Source organism: Callospermophilus lateralis (genome assembly GCF_048772815.1).
Source record: "Callospermophilus lateralis isolate mCalLat2 chromosome 11 unlocalized genomic scaffold, mCalLat2.hap1 SUPER_11_unloc_3, whole genome shotgun sequence".
Lineage (NCBI taxonomy): Eukaryota > Metazoa > Chordata > Mammalia > Rodentia > Sciuridae > Callospermophilus > Callospermophilus lateralis.
This window is the reverse complement of record NW_027510155.1, coordinates 1619236-1634529: the sequence shown is the minus strand read 5'-3', so window position 1 is coordinate 1634529 and position 15294 is coordinate 1619236. Positions and strand designations below refer to the sequence as shown.

At 34.9% G+C, this 15294-nt stretch overlaps 1 pseudogene; it reads left to right on the top strand.

Moving 5' to 3' along the window:
• Positions 1-12263: 12263 nt before the first annotated feature.
• LOC143385820 (TNF receptor-associated factor 4-like) lies at positions 12264-14008 on the top strand (annotated as a pseudogene).
• Positions 14009-15294: the final 1286 nt, after the last annotated feature.

The following is a 15294-nucleotide window of genomic DNA, read 5'->3' as shown; positions in this document are numbered from 1 at the left end:
ATCTGCTCACATAACCAACGTGTCTGGCACCCACCAGAATGGAGCTACTATCAAACTTCAGATAATTCTACCTATTGGTGGAAAATGAATGTTCAGAAAAATTTCAAAAGTCAATAAAAGGTAACATTTAATATTCAATTGAGATTTTCTTTCTTTCCCCCTCTCTCTCATATCTCTATGTTCTTTTAATGCACATATTTTTTATTTATCCATTTATTGAGGAATGGGATGTTTTAAAAATATATTAAAGATTTGCTGTCTATATATATTTATCTATATCTGTCTATCATCTATCTATCTATTTCTATTTTTTCCCAAATCTGTTGGTATATGTGTGTGTGTGTGTGTGTGTGTGTGTATATATATATAGTATTTTTTTTCCCTCACCTCTTTGTCTCCATGAGGAATGGGATATTTTAGTAATATATTAAAATTTTGCTGTCTATCTATATCGATCTATCTATCTCTATCTATCTCTATCTATCTCTATCTATCTATATATCTATCTATATATCTATCATATATATATATATATATATATATATATATATATATATATATATATATATATATATATATCTTTCTCTTTTACCCAAATCTGTATGTATATTTTTTTCTCACCTCTTCGTCTCCATGGATTCTCTTTCTCTCTTCTTTCATACTAAAACAAACCTCTAGTAAATCTTCTCTCACTCTTACTGTAAATTTTTATCTCTATATACTCTCCTTCTCCCTGAAAAACCACACATCTTACATTACTTCTGTTACCTCATTGCACATAATTAGAAAGTGTAAACCCTTTTAGCAAACTTACTATTTGTACTGTAGATAAAAATTTAACACATTATTTCTGTTTATTGTGACAAACCTGAAGCTACTTTAATAGGAGCTACTAGAATTAAAGTTGTATTGTTTGCATTGGGTGCTATTAACATTGGTCTCTTCTTTGAAGGTGAGGTACTGGGATACTTCAGGGATGCTATAAGATGACAGGGTAGAAACTACTGCCTCAGAGTGATACAGCTAGGTGGGAAAAAAACACAAACAACATGTAAATCAAGGGACCACCGTGCCTCAAAAAACCAACATGTTCCAGCAATGGAATCCATAAGTGACAGAGTAGAAGAAATGTCAGACAAGGAATTTAGAAGATACATAATTAGGCTGAACTTTAAAATGAAGGATGATATAGTATAGGAAATACAAGAAGTAAAATATCACTTCACTAAAGAGGCAGAGATTATGAAAACAAATCAAGTAGAATTCCTCAAATGAAGAAAACAATAAACCAAATTAAAATTTCAGTGAAAAATATCACCAACAGACTAGACTGCTTAGAAGGAAAAAAAAATCAGGTAATGAGACAAAGTATATACTCTTGAAAAATGAAGTTAACCACACCAAGAAGATGGTAAGAAATCATGAACAGATTTCTAAGAAATATGAAATAACATGAAAAGACCAAATTTAAGATTTATTAAAACAGAGGAAGCCTTGAAGTTGCAAACTAAATTAATGCAGAAACGTTAACAAAATGATGTCAGAAAAATTTTCCAAATCTTAAGAATGAAATGGAGAATCAGCTACAAGAGGCTTACAAGAACCCCACTGTACAAAATTACAGCAAAACCACACCAAGGCACATTATAATAAGAGTGAATAATAAACAGAATAAGAATAGAATTTTAAAGCCTGAAAAAATACATATGGATGGGGACCAATTCAGTTTTCAGCTGATTTCTCAACTCAGACTCTCAATGCCAGGAGGTCCTGGAATAACATATATCATGCTATAAAAGAAAGTTGATTCCAACCAAGATTTTCATATATAGCAAAATTAAGCTTCAGATTTAAAAATGCAGGCTCTGAGAATCTGCCATATTTGGAGAAGGACACAGATAAGGTACCACAAGATTGCAGATGGGGAGGAGGTATCAGGAGAGCTTGGTAGCATTCAGGCACCAGAAAGCATCCTTTTCAGATGATTCCACCTCTGCTTAGGAGCCTTGACTCAATAAAGAGTAAATTCAGTACAAATTAAGTAAATAAGAGATCCACAAAACAGAGGCAGAGAATGGAAGGCATTAGGTAGAAAAGTGAGAAGCAAAGAGCAAGGCGTGGGCGAGCCTGAATTTATAGTTTCCCTCATATTTGAATAAAATCTGTTTGTAACAGACTTAGCTCAACAGCTTTGTTGGTAAAAGTTCAGCTCCATTCTCACAACAATTATTAATTGGAAAGCCTCCTGGGAAAAATGTGCTGTAAAAAGATTAGAAAATTTTGGATTAGACAACCCTAGCAGTACTAGTTCATCCTTTACCCAGTATAATTATACTTCATGATTTAGTGCTTAGTTTTTGTGCCTGCTCACAAAACTATACTGTTTTACCTTGAATGATTATAAATTAGGAAGCATTCTTAGAACTTATTTATTTTTGAGAGCATGAATCTTTCCTTCAGTCTAGACTTGCACATTAATTATTAGAAGAGTTAAATTATTCTATTTGAGAGAAAAATTATGTCCTCTGGTGATATGTACAATGTGTATATTTTTATAATTGGAGCCTATAAATGAATGCATGAAGCCATTTTTAGAATGACTTATGGTGAGTATTTTTTTGGTATTTAGAATTTCACCTTTATGAAGTGTGTGTTCATGGTCTTTTTAAAACCTATCTTTCATTCTATGAAACCATTGATATACCATTATTGCCTAATTTAGTACTCTTAATTATCATTTACCAGTGATTTTTAGAATTTAGTATTATATCCCAAAATCTACATCATGCCAAGAACTTTGGAAAATTAATTCACTCCAGATACTTTTATTAATATTTTTCTTAATTTCAGTCTGGTTTGAAGCTATGATATTTGAACTGAATTTACTTAGTCATATTTTTGATAAATTTAAGAATTTTGTCTGTAGAAATGAATGTGAAAAAGCACTTGTGTCGATTCAATTTGAAGTGAAAGGCGGCATTGGCAACCTGCCTTTGGCTGATCTCTGATCCTTGGTTGTGAGTGGACTATCTAGTTATTTAGTGCTTAGCCTTCATCTACTAGACTGTTTATGAATTTGAATAAATTGTAAATTCCCTGGGTACAAAGAAATAATTTCTTTCATCTTGTGATGAAATAAAGAATATTCGCAATCATGCAATTTTTGAAAATTATCTAGTAATTAAAAATTAAAAAAAACCTCTTTCTGAATTCTTTATCAAAAAACATCTTTTATTTATTATAGTTTTGTGTTATTACTATGCTTCTTAATATCTTTAGGAATATATAATAGTTAAACCTTGGAAAGAGGCAATACAAAATGGTAGGTAAGAATGTGGACTTAGAAATCTGACTGACTGTCTTGGTTCAAGTCCTGGCTCTAACACGGCACATCCATATAGTCTTGGGCACTCTAGTCAACCTCTCAGGATTGTTGTTTCCTTTTCAGTAAAGATAGCATATTAATAATAATGCCTGAATCAGGATTGCTGTTGTATAACCTGTTCAAAAATGTGTATAAATATGTAAATCTTTGAACCTGAAGAAATACCTAAGTCATAGAAAGACCATCCTAACTTTTCTTTCTTTCTTTCTTTCCTTCCTCTTCCTTCCTTCCTTCCTTCCTTCTTTCTTTCTTTCTTTCTTTCTTTCTTTCCTTCTTGCTTTCTTCTTTTCTTGCTTTCTTGCTATTTTTCTTAATTTTTTATTATTACAGGAGGTTTCTCTTATTCATTTTCCTCTGCATAATTTATTTACTAGGTCAGCTGCAGTCCTAAACTGTTGCATGGAAAATTCCAGAAATAAAGAATTCATGAGTTTTATATATGTGCTATTCTGAGTATAGTGATGAAATGTTGTTTCTTCCCAATGAGAACATAATGATGACTCTGTCAAGTGTTTTCATGTTTTATACACAATCTGGGTGTTATCAGATTGTCACAATAATATTTTGTGCTCAAATAAGCCTATTTTACTTAATAATTGCCCCCAAAGCATATAAATAGTGATACAAAGGAGGTATCAGGGCATAAAATATGAAGAACAGATTAACTCCTGTACTCTGGGGCAGCATGAAAGGTACCTAAAAAAATCCTTTTTTGTGCATGGAGGTTTATAGTTTTCAAGGTTTCAGACATCTGTTGGGAGGTCTTGAAATATCAATACCCTGGATCCCAGGAGGAAGAAAGGCTGTGTTATTACTTTTTTGAATGATTTCAAGACAGAAAGAGGCAGTGGTGGAATTTTCCTGTTGGGGTTAATTCAAATTAGTACAAGCAAAATTTTGCATTTATGATTATTCTCATGTGTCTGGAGAAATGAAAATCATTTTCTTAATGTTTTTTTTAACAACAGTTCAAATTCATAATAGCAGTAGGTAAAAAAAAAACTGATGAAGTAGCAGTGAAATAAGCCTTTTGGGTTGAGTTTAAGTTATGCAGTTTTAAAGGTACTATCCAAATTTCTCAGTGTTTTTTAAATGGTATTGTTCTTGGTTACAGAATTTTCTTGGTTTGATTCTCGGTATGAAACTAAAAGTGAAAAGCACATCTTCTCTTTGCTTTCTTTTCTCACCATCCACATTAACCCTGAAAGGAAAACCCATCGTGTGGACAACCCTTCAGAGATACTGTTTGTCATTAAAGACCCTGTTTTAGCAGACAGAGAATGTACTGGAGATCCGGGCCTTCTTGTTTTTTGTTATTCTGAGAAAGGGTCCCACACTCACAGTCTAAGTCAGAGAAGGAGGTGCACAGCAGAAATGACAGATATTTTGCCCTCTGCATTCTACAAATGTGTCTCATTTTACATGGTAAAGCTATGTAATGTATCTGAAAGTGTGTGTGTCTGCACATATGTACTTGTGTGTACCAGAAAACCAGTATTCATATTTTATTTTCTTTTGACCTTTGATAATTAGATTTGATAATTTCAATTTGATAATTAAATAATAAATTTTTATAATTTTCATATATTATAACCTTTTTTTTATTAATTGTTCATGACAATACAATGATCTTGACATATCATTCATTTGAATCAAATGGGGTATAATTTCTCATTTTTCCAAGTACACAGGTTTCAGAATCACGTTGGTTATAGAGCCACGTTTATACATACAGTGATACTAGTGTCTATTTTATTCTGCTGCCCTACATATCCCCCCTTTAATGTACCTCCCCTCCCATCACCTTTATCAACCCAATCTAATGTGCACATTTCTTTTTTTTCTCACATCATCATACATGTATTTTCTATAATGATGAGGGTCTCCTTCCATTTTCTGTGCAATTCCCCTTCTCTCTCCCATTCCCTCCCACCTCTCTTCCCTATTTAGTGGTAATCTTCTCTCATGCTCTTCCTCCCTACCCCTATTTGAGTCACCCTCCTTATATCAGAGAAGACACTTGGCATTTGTTTTTAGGGATTGGCTATCTTCACTTAGCATAATCTGCTCTAATGCCATCTATTTCTCTGCAAATGCCATGATCTTGTTATTTTTAGTGCTGTGTAATAGTCCATTGTGTATAAATGCCACATTTTTTTATCCATTCATCTATTGAAGGGCATCTAGGTTGATTCCACAGTATAACTATTGTGAATTGTGCTGCTATGAACATTGATGTGGCTGTGTCCCTGTAGTGTGCACTTTGTAGTCTTTTGGGTACAGTCTGAGAAGGGCAAAAGTTGGGTCAAATGGTGGTTCCATTCTCAGATTTCCAAGGAATCTCCATACTGCTTTCCAACTTGGCTGCACCAATTTGCAGTCTGACCAGCAATTTACAAGTATAAATTTTTCCCCACATTCTCGCCAACACTTGTTGTTGTTTGGCTTCATAATGACTGCCATTGTTACTGGAGTGAAATAGTAACTTAGAGTAGTTTTAATTTGCATTTTCTGATTGCTAGAGATGATGAGCTTTTTTTGTGTGTATTGGTTGATTGATTGTATATCCTCCTCTTCAAAGTGTCTGTTTAGGTCCTTGGCCCATTTGTTGACTGGGTTATTTATTTATTTTTGTGGTTTAACTTTTTGAGTTCTTTGTGTACTCAAGAGGTTAGAGCTCTATCTGAAGTGTTAGGGTTAGGGTTAGGGTTAGGGTTGCATTTTGTAACAGAAGCCCTTCAATATATCTATGTGATTTCCTTCATTCTAAGACTTCATTTGGGAATTTCAAATCTTATTCAAACAATGATAGGCTATATTTTTAAGAGCTGCCAAAAAAAACAATGATAAATTATGTTGAAACCATTTGAAGATACTTCTATAATATGTAATTATTTTTAAATCAGCACAAAAATTCCAACAATGAAATATCTGTTTGAAAATAAAAAAAAAATTAAAGATAGCCTCTTGCTTTCATTGGGTGTTATTATTGTTAGAATACCCAATTTATGGCATGTTGGTTTAGGGTTTACCTTGTGGTTTTTTTTTTTTTTGTTTGTTTGGTACCACAGATTGAATTTAAAGACATTTGACCTCTAAGCCACATTCCCAGACCTATTTTGAATTTTATAGAGAGGCAGGGTCTCACTGAGTTACTTATGGCCTCACAGTTGCTAAGGCTGGCTTGAACTTGAGACCCTCCTGTATCAGGCTTTTGAGCCACTGGGATTACAAGTGCGCACCAGCATGCCCTACTTCCATGGAGTTTTAATGAACTTCTTAAATCACAGTAAAACCTTGCATGCCTATTTTAAAAATTGCCTCAACCTTATTCTTTTATTTAGCATTTTGACCTAAAAAAATCCAGGAGAACAAATCTAAATTTTAAAGACTATGGTGCAGTCAAATACTTTTGGCAATAAGAAATAAGTTTTAACATACAAATTACAATGTAATTTAATAACTGATATATATATATATATATATATTTATGTATACATATATACATATTTATGTATACATATATACATATTTATGTATATCAGATATATATATATATATATATATATATATATATATATATATATATTCGTTTCTTAGCTTACATAAATATTTTTTCAGAAAAAAAAGAGAGAATCAGATTTGAATTGCTTGAGAGTCATGATTTTGGATGACCATATTAAAATAAAATAAAATAAAATAAAATAAAATAAAAGTTAGTTGTTATGCATGCTACAAGTATAAGTTGTTCTTATTAGTCCTTACCAGAAAAATGAGATAATTGACCATTATGCAAAACAGTGATAAATAGTGTGTAAATGTAGCCACAATGTAAAAGGATATCGATTACTTTCCCATAATTTCTGGGAGATAGTTGTGTTTATTATTTCGTTATTCATAAGCTAGTTTACTTAAAACTTAATCTAATATTTTGTAGATTTTTTGTGGAACAATAATTGGCCATATGATGCTAGCCTTAATAAGAGAGCTTAAAAAGCACTCTTCTATCAAGAGACAAAAATATGTCTTATTAATCACATTAGAATGCCTTCAAAGGTAAAGGGAGGAAAGGAGAGAAAAAATATGCTATAGATAAAGAGTGATCAAATTATTTTTGTGTGAATCTGTGGATATTAAATAATTAATTCCACTATTATGTATAATTAAATGCACCAGTAAGCATTTTTTTTGAAATAATTTCACTTAAAAAAGGAAATAAAAAGAGAAAAACAGGAATGGGAATTCTGTCAATCAACATCATTTTTTATCACATCAAATTCCTGTGTAAAGGAATTGGGTGTCATATTATTATTTTCACCATAACATACTTTCTATGTTCAGTAATCTATTTCTGACCTTGATTGGGGAATTAATAAGAGAACAACATTTATACAAAGACCACTCTACATGGTGACACTTATACAAGAGTTGAAAGTATTTTCACACATTTCTCATCAAGTGCACACCTATAATGAACCAAATGCTTCCAAAATTTTGGTCATCACTTCTGAGAAGAAATCAATTACAATTAAAGAGCTATATATTTTTTCGAAGTCTGAAAATCAGCATATAAAAGATCTTACGTTTGAAACTGCCTCTCTTTTTTGCTTCTGCCCCACTATGAAACTCTTAGCCTGTATGCTGAAAGTCTTCTGTGGACAAAAAGCAGCATCACCCATTTTCTGCGGTTTATGGCCAAAAGCCAAGACTGACCTAGTAACAGTAAAGCATTTAAATACCCTGTCATGACTCTGTCATTAGTTTACATTTTGCCCTCAAGAAAAGTATAAATTTTTTTTTAGGAAAAAATTAAAATCAACTGGATTCTTGTCAGGTTATTCACATTTATCTTTCCACACTTGCATTACTGTCACATTGCTCTAGATTCTAGTGACATTGCACCACTGGTGATTACACAAGTGTTCTTTCTTATTTCATTGTCTTCATGCCCCTCTTCTCTCTGTGTCACAATTTCTCCTTTTCATTCAGGTGTTACCTTACATATTAGTTCCCCTGAAGTACCTCAAACACTGAAACAAATTTGGGACTGAAGTCCCTTCTAAGGGTTCCAGTAGTATCCTGTTTTATCCCTGTCATAATGCCAATTACTCTGTATTGAAATCAACTACTTTCCTGCTTTTCAAGCTATGGTATATGACTGTTGAGTGGTGTTCATTATCATTTTCATGTTGTCATCCCACTGCTTGCCAGAATACCCTAGAATATGGTTGTCAAATTCATGCATAAGTGGTGGAAAATCAAAAGATCTGATACACAGTCATAATGATAACGTTGTATGAAAATATGGGCATATTGCTTTTCATAGTAATTTTGTATTGTGGACATACATATCAATTTTCCATTCTTATGAGCAATGAAAAGTTCTCAACTTTTTTACTGATTCATGATTATAAAATCTTTGAGACAACTTATAATTCTTTTTCTCTCCACTTGCTACAGAATTTGAATCTTGATTATGGGAGCTTCTGCCTGAACAATTACTAGTAAGCCCAGACAAGTTCCACTTTTGAAAAAAACCATAAGGATATACAGAGATATTAAGAAAAAGCATAAGAAGAATAATATTGTGTTTTTCAGACAGTTGATATAATATTTTTATTGTTTGATGAAATGTATGATGTGAACACTTCATTGAAAAGGATGTATCATATATATAATGAAATTCTCAAAATATGAAGCTTTATATACATCTGTAAGAAAAGTTGAAGTGCATGTCCAAACCAGTTTTTATTGAGATGTTTTCAAATTGTCTAAATGCTAACATTTAAACTTCATTCAACAAGCAAATGGTCAACACTAATTTGGTAAATCTAAATATCGCATTAATGATAGATTATATTTATTTAAAAAATGTGTCCCTGAATATGTATCCAGAGATTTAGGTAATATTTAGGTAAATATTCCATTTACTAAAGTAACTATATTAATATATATATTAATATATATATATATATATATATATATATATATTCCATTTACTATATTAACTATCATATTAACTTTCATCAAACATAGAGCCTTTCAATTTTTATAATTTTAATTTGAAGCATTGACTTAAGACGTTTCTAATAAAATCAGTATTTGCTTAATAGTTTTTTTTTTCAAATTTTCTCTTTGTTTATACAATCTTGGAAAATAATAGTGAAGTTTCAGATTCTAATATAATGTACTTTTGTTCACTGAATAATTTTAAAGTGAATTTCTGACATATGCTGTCATTTATGATATTTTTAGTATTTTCTACAGATCAGAACATGCTAGATAACTACAATACAACCTTCATTCATTATCAATGATTTTTCAAATATTAGCAACTAACAGAATACTTGTTAATCATATATGTTTTATAATAAGGTTGTATTGTAGTTATCTAGCATGTTCTTATTGAAGTAAAAACTAAATATATCATAGATGATGTCATATGTCATCATTTCACTTTAAAATGCTTCAATGGACAAAAGTACTTTAAATTAAAATGTGCAACTTTACTAATATATTTCAAGATGTTATGAAAAGAAAAGGCAAAAAAAAAAACATTAAGCAATTGCTTTTCCTCAAATCAGTAATAATACATTCTATCATAATGCCTTTAACCACTTAATCCTCAAATTAATTTCATTCATTGCTAGTAGTATGATATTGTCCTTTATAGCAAAATATTTCATTCAGAGCCATGAAATGAAATTAATTGTTGTATTTTATAGATGCCTTCAGGTTCAAATCGTTCTTAGTCTCTTCTTTACCTTTGAATCTTTTCAGGGGGAAAGCATGTAGAATGTGCTGAAGATGGATTTTTTGGTTTCTTTATGATTGGAAGTAGATTACATGTTTTTTTGGCAAGAGTATCATAGAATCAATTCTCTGATTTTCTTTTTGAGTCACATCATGTGACATATAATATCCTCAGTACTGCTCATGGTAATATTGGTTATTAAGGTGGTATTTGCAGTATTTTAATTTGTAATTAATTTTTTTGTAGGGAGAGAGTTTGAGACTATAAATTTCTTTGTAATCATCAACCAATATTTTTTTTTTATTTAATTATACCTATACAGATTCACAGTTTATTTTATTGAGTATGTTGTTACTTGTTAATATTTTAAAGAAATATTTTTCTTTCAGATATATTCTGTTTTGACAGTTTCAGATTTATAGATGATTTATAATAGCAGAGCAAAGAATCCATAGGAAATATTTCTCAAATGTTACTATTTTATTAACTTGTTTTATCTCTTTTTCTCCATTTCAAAAAAGGTACATAATAAGAAAATTAAATTATGAATATCTACTCTACAAACCTTATTCAAAATTTGTCTGTTATTTCAACAATTGTCTTTGAACAAAAATCAATCCAATTTTGAGAAATTTTAGTATCACTTATTCACTGTGCCCAGTGGTCTCATTTTTTTTCTGCATCTTTAATCTGGGACAATAGTGAGTTTTCATGGGCTATTTATAATATTTATGATTTTGAATGCTGTATATCAGTAGTAGTTTTTTAAATTTTCTTTCAGTTTAGAATCATATGATATGTTCTCATGAGTGGATTTAGATTATGCCATTACAAGAAGAACATCATGCATACAATGCCTAGTTCTTACACTAGAGCATATTCTGGCAGCACTGACAGACATGGTAACAAACTATGGTTAGCCTCTAGTAATGGTGGAAAACTTCTAGGATCTAGAGTTAGCCTCTACTTAAAAGTAAGCAAATATTTGGGGCCTCAATGACACAGACACAAGAAACTGTGGAAGGATGTAGTGTCACTTTGTTCCATCACTGGTTATTTTTCACAAATTATTTGCTTAAGAAGTATCTGCCAGGTTGTTCCATGATAAACCTAGTATTTATATACCCTTTGTATTTCATAAATATTTCGGGAGGTGACACTTTGTGACTTCATAAATATCTGTTTGGTCCTTAAATTTTCATCCATTAAAATTAATATTTTATAGATGATTCCTTCTTGTGTCAAATGATTACTATGTGGTGGCCAAATTATAATTTTTTAAAATTTGATTCTACATAAACAAATATAGCAAAACCAACCATAAGTGGGCAAGAAGATAAAGCTTATAATTTTGGTACTCACATGCCTATACATAAACAGCTGCTGCTATTTAAAGCTGATTACATATCTTTTTGATGTGTTCCGATTTATCCTGGAGTACTTTTCAGTTTCTCACAAAATAAGGTGTTTTATGCACATCATTTATTTATTTATTTTTTTTTTTTTGCTCCAGACCTGTAATTAGCCATTTATCCTATAAAGTCTGTTCTCTGTTAGAGGAGGAATGTCTGACCAGTATTTGTGATGGTTGTCATTATTGCATTTGGAGCTTTCCTGTTAAGGACAATTATATATATAATTTTTAATACTCTTTTAGTTGTTAATGGTCCTTTATTGATGTATGGTACTGAAAATCAAACCCAGAACCTCACACATGCTAGGCAAGTGCTCTGCCACTGAACCATAACCCCATCCACAAATGTGCATATTTCATATAGAAAACATGCAAGAATCTTTTGTATATATCCTGATTTTGCATGTATATATTCATATAAAACATTTATACTGATATACTACATATGCATATGTAAGAAATATTCTATTTAGAATTTTCTTATGAATTAGAAATAGTCCAAATATTCTTGAAGAATTCTGTTTTTATGTCTGTAAAATAATGTAGCACGCATTCATTTTTTAAGTGAAGAGAGATTTATAGACTATATAGTATTTCAAATATAAAGCATATTTAAAACACTTAGTTGCTTTGGGCAGGGCTGCCAGTCCATGCCACCAGGGGCCACCACATGCCCAGCCCCGCTTGCCGGCGTCTGCCACTCTCCCGCCATGCGCAGCTTCCACTACAACTTCTTGGAGAAGCCCAAGCACCGACTGCTGTGCCCTATGTGCAGGAAACCCATGCGCGAGCCCCTGCAGGTTTCTACCTATCGCCACCGCTTCTGCGAAACCTGCCTGCAGCAGTTGCTCAGGGAAGGAGTCTTCAAATGCCCTGAGGACCAACTTCCACTGGACTATGCCAAGATCTACCCAGACCCAGAGCTGGAGGTCCAGATGCTAGGCCTGCCCATTCGCTGCATCCACAGTGAGGAGGGCTGCTGCTGGAGTGGGCCACTTTGTTATTTATACAGACAACTGAATAGCTGCAGCTTCATTGAAGTTCCCTGCCCCAATCGCTGTCCTGCCAAGCTGAGTCACTGTGATCTGCCTGCAAACTTGCAACACGACTGCCCCAAGCGGTGCCTCAATTGCGAGTTCTGTGGCTTTGATTTCAGTGGGGAAGCCTTTGAGAGCCATGAGGGTATGTGCCCCCAAGAGAGTGCGTACTGTGAGAACAAGAGTGGTGCCTGCATGATGCGGTGACTACTGACCCAGCATGCAACTTCTGAGTGCCCCAAGGGCACCCAGCCTTGTACCTATTGCACAAAGGAAGTCAATAGGTACAGAGTCACCAGTACCAGTGCCCAAGGCTGCCTGTGCCCTACTCTAACCAGGGTGGCATGGGCACTGTGTCTCAGGAGGATCTGCCAAATCATCGGATGGACAGCGGTAGGACTGCCTTGGTGCTATACCCGTTCAAAGACTCTGATTGCATGCACAGGGTCAGATGCCCCTTCTTCCTGTTAATCCTTCTTTAGGCCATGAAGTCCTGAATGAAGGATAGGGTTCCTGGGAGTTTAGTTCTTTGAGGTCCTTCCCCCTGATGTCCGGCTACAGGTGCTTCCTAGCACCCTGTCTTCATCATGGAGAGTTGGGCGCCTTCTACCCCTGTGTCTTTCCCTTTTGGTAACAGTTCTCCCTTTCCTCATTGCCTGGGACTTTGCCAACAGTGCCCTAAGCTGGCAATGGTGCAGCATGTGAAGGAGAGTGTGAAGCCACCTCTGGCTATGATGTGTGCCCTGGTGAGCCAGCAGTGGCAGGAGCTGCAGGAACTGTGTGGAGAGCTGGAGGAACTATCAGTAGGAAGTGATGGAGTGCCCATCTGGAAGATTGGCAGCTATGGGCAGAGGGTTCAAGAGGCCAAGCCTAACGTTGAGTGCTTCAGACCAGCCTTCAAAACACATAAGTATGGTTACAAACTACAGGTGTCTGCACTCCTCATTGGCAACGGCAGTAGTGAGAGCACATATCTCTTTCTGTACATTCATGTGCTACCAGGCACCTTTGACAGTCTCCTTGAGTGGCATTTTGCCCGTCATGTCACATTCTTCCTGCTATATCAGAGCAACCCAGGGCTTGCTAATCCATAGCCTTTCATTGAGACTTTCCACTCTGACTCAAAATGAAAAAAATTCCAAAAGCCAGGCACGTGGTAAAGCTCCTTGGATGAGAGTTCTCCGGGCTTTGGATATCCCAAGTTCATCTCCCACCAGGATATCCGAAAGGGAAACTATGTGCAATGTGATGCAGTTTTCATCCGTGCCTCTGTTGAACTGCCCAGGAAGATCCTCAGCTTAGTGCAGAGGTTGCAGGCTCAAGGGGAGAAGGGGGTATGGATGAGACATGACTTATCAGGCTACTGGTTGAACCTGGAGAGGGGGCTGGACCCTCTTTCAGCTGCTTATGCTGCCTAGGTTGTTACCCTGTTCTCCCCCTACCACCACCACCCACAGGTGCCTCCAATTGATGCTTCAGCCCTGGCCCCTGCTGGAAGCAGGTCTATGGGATTCAAGGGCTGGAAACAAATGATCCTAGGACCTATCTCCCCTCCTGGGCAGGGCAGGTAAGCCTTGGTGCTGCCCACATTTTACCTGGACTGAGGTACCTGCTCATGTGCTATGTCCCAAGAGCCATAGGGGGAGGGGTTGGAAAGGGAGGTGCAGTTTAATAAATCTGTCTTGGGATTGATTTTCTTTCCCCAGCTGTGTCCCTTATGGATATTTATTTCTTTATCACCAGGAAGGCACAAAATGGGAGCTCTAATTTTTAATAAATTCTGAATTTTATTTATTAACTTGGTTCTGGCCTGTCTCCTCCGAGTTAGTTAAGGCCCTGGGAGGTTGGGGCTAACTATGCAAAGGATCACTGAGAGAAGCAATGCTGCCACATTGACCACAAGATCAGCTGCCCTGCTTTGTTGCCATCTGGTGGGCACCAGGGGGAACCACAGCAGGCATTGGAAGAGACCTTTTGCTGCCTCCTGATGGTTAAATAGGAAAGGTGCAGCATAAGGCTGGAATCCCCAGTTCTTTACTCACCCAAAATTGAGTACTATGTCATAAGCAAGCCCCAACCTCAGACCTCTGGTTTTGGGGATTGAACCCAGGGACACTTTGTTAATAAGCTACATCCGCAACCCTTTTTTATTCAGAGGGGTCTCAGTTGCTGAGGCTGGCATTGAACTGTGATCCTCTGCCTCCTGAGTTTTATCATCAATGCAGGCTCCTGCTGACACCTGACATTTATTTTGTACTTTCTGGTTCAGACAATGCCATTAACTTAATGCAAAATATTTCTTTCCATATAGCAGTCAAGTTAAATTAATTTTTACATCATAGTTAAAGGACCTGTCTATAATGGGCCTTATTGAAGTTAATGAGACAATACATGTTTCTGACACTTATTGTAAGTGCTTAACAAATGTTAACCCAACTGGAGCAAGCCTACACCTGGGGACTGAATAGAAGGGTCTTCAATGTACAAGGCAATCTAGGGTCGTGGCTCAGTCATAGAGCACTTGTGTAAGACAGTGGGTGTAGAGCACTTGTGTGAGACACTGGACTCGATCCTCAGCAACATAAAGAAAACAAAGGCCTACAACTAAAAGAAAAAAAAAGAGACACAAGACACTTCAACTTTTTTGTCTATCCTTCATATAGGCCTCAGTGGCCACCTGCAGTGACCCATACTTTACTAGCAA